The following is a 6,105-nucleotide window of genomic DNA, read 5'->3' on the forward strand; positions in this document are numbered from 1 at the left end:
GGGGGCGGTCTTCCTGGATGGAAGGAATAGTAAAGAAGCCAAAGGCTGGCATGCAATGCAGTCAAGAAAGCCAGTTGGTGGAAATGGAGGCCTCAGGGGGTGAGGGATAGGTTTGGATGAAGAGGGGAGGAAAGGGGGATGTAGCAGTGCAGGTAAAAGTAGAGTCGTACCTGGGGAGTCTGATGTCTAGCAGGTTATAGTGTCATAAATCTGTTCTGCTTCCCTGACTCTTCACCAGTACCTCTGTCCACTGATTCAGGCTTTGGCTGCCGCATATGCTACCCTTCACCCTTTGGGTCACACATGGCAGCTAGCACGTGGACCATACTGGACCGCAAGGGATCAACCTGTTTCCTGATACCTCCTTCAGCTGCCTCACCAGTACCTGTACATCTGGTGACAGTAGCCTGCCAATACCCAGGAACATTGATCCCCTGGAAGCTCTCCATTTGGCTCTGAAGTTCCCTCAGTACAGGGATCACCTGGCTAAGGAGGGTATTGCCAGCACTGAGGGTCTCAGTGGCCTTGAGGAAGGGCTTGAGGATCACCAAGATCTGGGAGATGGTATCCTACTCAGCTCTGTTAAGAGGGCCACTGATCCCAATCTCCCCAAGCAAGGCCATCTCATGGATGGCCTTCTGTTGCTCCACTAGCCTCTCAAGGATCAGGTATGTGGAGTTGCACCTAGTCTCCACATCTTGCATGATTTTGTGCTGTGGGATGTTCAGCTCTGTTTGTTTGTCCCATGGCATCTTGCTCCTCTTGATGCTCTGGTGGAAGTAATCTGCCACCTTCTTGCATTTGGAAATGAGCTTGCTGGTTGTGCTGACACAGTCACCAGCAGCCCTGTCCCTCTCCAAGGCATATCTGCCTATGAGGTAGAACTTGTGTGCCACACAGAAGATGCCAGCAAGGCTGGCATCAGGGATGGCCTTGACCATATTGGCCCCATTGTCAGTGACCATGAAGTTGTGTGTGTGAGCTCACCCTGCCCAATGAGCCACCCCTGCACCAAGTGGTTCATGGCCCCCATGATCTTTGTTGCTGCATGAGACTTCTGCATCACCTCTGTTTGAAGGAGAGCCCGCCAATGGCCTGACTGGTCACACCAGTGCCCGGTGAGGAAGAGGTAGGCTTGATCTCCACCCCAGCTGCTCCAGATGTCCGAGGTGAAGCGTAAGGCCACCTGCAGACCTGCCTTGCACAGCTCCTCACTTAGGTACCCCCTGCGTGCCTCATACAGGGAAGGTACCACTGTCCTGCTGAAGGTGGTGCATGCAGGCACTTGGTATGATGGGGACTTGAGTACCATGAGCTGCCTAAACCCTGGCCGCTCAACTAAGGAGAAGGGCTGACCATCCACAGACCGTCCCCAATGCTTTGGGTGGTCTTGCGCGCGCGCACACCCCCCCCCCCCACATACCCTTTCTGTCCACTTTTCTCCGATGTTCCAGGGTGATCTGCTTCTGGTTTGGGAGGATGGGGGCTTTGGAGTGAGAGGAGAACTTCCCTTTTTGGGCATGCTTCCACTGGTGCCAGGCTGAGGAGCAAGGGCAAGAAGGTGGTGCCTGCGGAGATGCATCAGCATCCCCATGGTGCTTATGTGTTTTGTTCCCTTTCCCCAGCTGGTTTTGGCTCAGCAGTACAGGCAGATAGTGTATGCGGGATCATCTGCCAGCTCAAAATGATCCCAGACCACACTACCTGCTTGCTTCTGGGGTGTGGGTGCATGTGTGGATGCTGCAACTTCCCCCTCCTCAGCAGGCAGAGGCACAGCAACAGGAGCAGCAGATTCAGCTGAGCTGCTTGCCTCTGCACCCTCTACCTCAGCCTCCTCTAAAGCACCTTCTGGGGAAGGAGACCTGGCTCTAAGGGAAACTTGAGGGGTTGCAGAGCACAAACTCAGCTCATTTTCCCTCCTTCCCCAGAATTTCCCTTGCTAGGGCACTTGGATCCAGATCCAGCTCCAGCTCTTCCTCCGGCACTGGAAAGCTCAGAATGAAAAATGAAATGGGGGTGGAGGAGACTGTCATGCTGGTGCTGCTGTTTGTGGTCATGGGGTGAGGTATGGCTGGTGCTCTTGGAAGGAATGCAGTCTCAGGCATAGGCAGTGGCACTGGCACTGCTCCCCTCTCCTTGCTGCTTCTGGAAGCCTCATTCCTGCTAGTTGTTGGAAAGAAGTTGCCTCAGTTTGAGGGGGGAACTTACATTTCTCCCTCTACTTCCTCTTCCATCTCTCCCTAAAGGCTTGCCAGCTGCCTTTACACCACACATCATGGTGTGTTTCATTGTGTCTTGTTTTTATATAAATATATAAATGTATCTGGGTTCCTATATACATTCTATAATGTATGAAATATGCCACAAGGTATAAATATATAGAAATAAAATATAAATGCATCTTCCTTCCTATATAAATTCTATAGTGTGACATCCACTATAATTATAAAATTGAAACGAATAAATCAATGAATATAATAATAAAATAAAAGGGTCTAGAAGAAAGCAAAATGTATTGTGGAATCCCACTTGCTAGCCTAGCAAGTAGGAAATCATTCAAATCAATGCTAGTAGTAGCCTTCATTGCCTAACGCTCCTGAGCTGCTGGAGGATAGCTCAGTAACTGTCAGACCCTAAGGCAGAAAGCAGGCCAGTTCAAACAATGCTGCCAGTTATGCTGTTTTTTCCATCCCTCCCCACCCCAGCACTGGGATAGGAAGGGACTGCAGGGAAAGATCACAGTCACTGGCCAGCTACGCAGTCAATATGAGAGCAGTCTGTCCCCCCTCTTCCCCCTCCCTCTCCTTACTTTGTTTCCCTGAATGCAATCCCAGTTTGAGCTTTGAAACTCAAAACATTTTGAAACTTTTGAAATGCTTCAACTTCTCTCATTTTGTTTCAAGGCTGTTTTGAAGCCCTTCATTTCATTTCATTTCAATTTCTCTGTTTTGAGCTTGAAATGAGTCGAAGCACCATCCAGACTAAACAACTGGAGAAATTTTGCACAGCCCTACAGTCTAGTGTAGCTGGAAGGGTGAAGTATATGGTTGTACATCTAGCCCTACTTACAGTAACATCCCAGTCTTTGGGGAGAGAGGGAAATATTAATCTATCACAGCAAGGTTTTTGGAATTTCTTTCACCAGATTATGTATGCCAACAGCTGTTTTAATGAAATGTGAGGGGGTGGATAGGCATAGAAGGAAGGTAGAAATACAAGCTATATTGTGAACAAAAGCAAAGGGGGAACTTGAATTTTCTAGTTTAAAACCTGAAGACGGGGAGGTGAGGGGAAAGGCATATAAATGTTGCCAAAGTTACTAATGATTTTAACTTTAAAAAAAACCCCTGTAATACAGTATTTATGTTGGAAATATATCACTTGTAAGCTAGGAAATAGTAGTCTTATGGTTCCTGTATGACTATCCATCCATCTGTCCCATGAACTTGAATAAGGGCCCGTAAGAAGAAAAGTATGATTCAGTCCAATTATCTGATCACAACTCAGCCCTCTAGCACCTATATACTTTAAGGTTGCACCAGTGACCACATACTATCTTTCAAGTGCTTGCCTTTGCAACATAGGATAAGGACAGACAGTCAAAAAGGCCAAAGTTGCATTGATTTGATCTTTGCAGGTTTCTGTAAACTGCTTAGATTGAACCCATCAAAGTGAACTGACATTCACTTTTCAAAAGTGGAAGGCAGTCAAACCCTTGCAGTGGCCTATTCCAGGCACCAGGGGGTGCTAGAGCACACCTTCCAGCCTGTAGCCCAGTGCAAAAAAACAGGAAAGTTGATTTTCCCCAGTCATGCCCCCTCTTTAGCCTCCAGTCAGCTGAGGAGGGGGTGTGGGGAGAACCCTCCCCCACCAAATACCCCAGGTGGGGTATGTTGGGGAAGAGGGAGGAGGGAAGCTCCCAGTGGGGTGTTTCTCCCTCTCTCCCTGGCTAGGGATAGACATTGAAAAAGCTTGAGCCTGAATTGATTCAATCTTTGCAGGTTAGTATAACCTGGCTAGGCTGACTTGGTTTGTAACCATACAGACATTCCCTCTTCACTAAGAAAATGCAGGCACATGCCTGCAGTGGCTCAGGCTAGAAGCTGTGGGGTGCTCGAGCAGCCCTTCCTTCCATTCCACAGAACTGAACTGAGGAAGGGTGAGGCCAGGCCCCAGTCAGATGCTCTGACTAGGGAGGGGTCCCACCACCCAACTTCTGACCAGGAGGAAGGCAGCAGGGAGTTGATAACAGAGCATTTAGTTACACAGCAGGGAGTTGCACAGGGAGTTGTTAATATTTATCAACTCCATAAAATGAAATAAAACCTCTCTCATTAGTTCGAGCTCTTTTTAAAACAACGTTTTTCCAAGGAAGGAATGGAGGGACATTACCAGCTACCTGTTGATTAGCTCCAAAAAGCCCTAAGCCAACAATGTCCTGTCTACCTTTGTCCTGGATCCCACAGCACAGACTGTAGCCAGTATATGGTATGCTAGCTAATGCTGAGAAGTGTACAGCAGAGCGGAGGGGAGAATCTCTGCTTGAGCAGAGACTGGTGAGGGAGAGGGCGTTAGCAGGAGGAAGTCAGGCAGACACTGCTGTACCTGCAGTCTCTGCCAGAGCTCTAGCCATGGAGCAGAGGGGCAGAGCCAGCCCTGCTGGGTAGGAGCAGAGCCCCACCCAGGGTTGCAAAGCATCTGCTGATGGCATTCAGTATGGAGAAATGCAAGGTGCTCCACCTCAGAAATAAAAACCCACATCACACTCATAGGCTTAGCACTGCTACACTTGCTAGCACCATGACTAAAAAAGAGTGGGGGGTCATGATTGACCACAACATGAATATGAGCCACCAATGCAATACCACAGCTGGAAAAGCAAACAAAACTCTGGCTTGCATCTACCAATGCTTCTCGAGCTAGACCCAGGATGTCATCCTCTCACTGTACTCGGCCTTGGTGAGGCTACAAGCTAGAGTACTGCATCCAATTCTGGACTCCACAATTTAGGAAGGATGCAAAGAAGCTTTAAAAAGTCCAGAGGAGAGCTATGCACATGATTAGAGGCCAAGAGAACATGCCTTATGAAGAACAGCTGAGAGCTATGGGATTCTTCAGCCTGGAGAAGCACAGCCTCAGGGGTGACTTGGTGGCAGCCTATAAGTATATAAGGGGTGTGCATCAAGATCTTGGGGAACACCTGCTCATCAAAGCACCCCAGGGGATGATGAGGTCCAATAGTCCAAACTCCTGCTAGACCATTTTAGGCTGGATATAAGGGAAAAACTTCTTTACTTTCCGAGCACCCACTCCGGACACTTCTAAGAAACTTTTGGACATTTATTTTGGTGGGATCCTTTGACCCTAGATGACTTCTTCACCTTGGGCAGGGAGCTGGACCCAATGATTTTATGAGGTCCCTTCCAGCCCTAATGTCTATGAAATCTATGAAATTCTGGAATGCTGGGGGACTCTGGTTTAACTTCAACCTGGAAGGAGTCTGCGACAGACATTGCATAAACTGATTTGACTCAAATCAGTTAAACTTGGTTGAATGTAGTATCAGACTTATCTCAGATGGGTTTCAGCCATTTTCAAACTGGTTTATGTGCACTGAACATCTGTTCTGTTACACGTTTAAACAAGTTTCTGATCACCTAAACTAGTTTATGCATAATGTCTGTCCCTAGACCCTGTGCCCAGAGCGGGTCCCTTTAGCCATGCTGTCTCCTCAGTCCAGGCCAGCTGAGAACAGGGGTGTGGGAAGAAACCCTCTCTGCCTGGCACTGGACCCCCAGCTGGGGTCTCCCTGGTGTGGGGGGAGAGGGAGGACCCCTAGCAGGACATTTCTCCTCCCCCCCCACCCAGAGCCAGGAGCTGGGCTGATCACATGGCTCATGCTCCCTCCTTGGCCAGTGGCTGGCTAAGGTGGGAGTGGGGTGAGGGGAAATGCCCTCCCCCCTGCCCAGCTCCAAAGTACTGCAGAGTACTGTGTCCAGTTCTGGGCACTGCACTTCAACAAGGACATGGAAAAACTTGAGAGGGACCCACAGTCAGGCTGTGCTTGGCAAAGCTAGTGTGAAGCCCACAGAGAGGGTGATTTGC

Source organism: Gavialis gangeticus, unplaced genomic scaffold, assembly GCF_001723915.1.
Source record: "Gavialis gangeticus isolate Ggan-Ray unplaced genomic scaffold, GavGan_comp1, whole genome shotgun sequence".
Lineage (NCBI taxonomy): Eukaryota > Metazoa > Chordata > Crocodylia > Gavialidae > Gavialis > Gavialis gangeticus.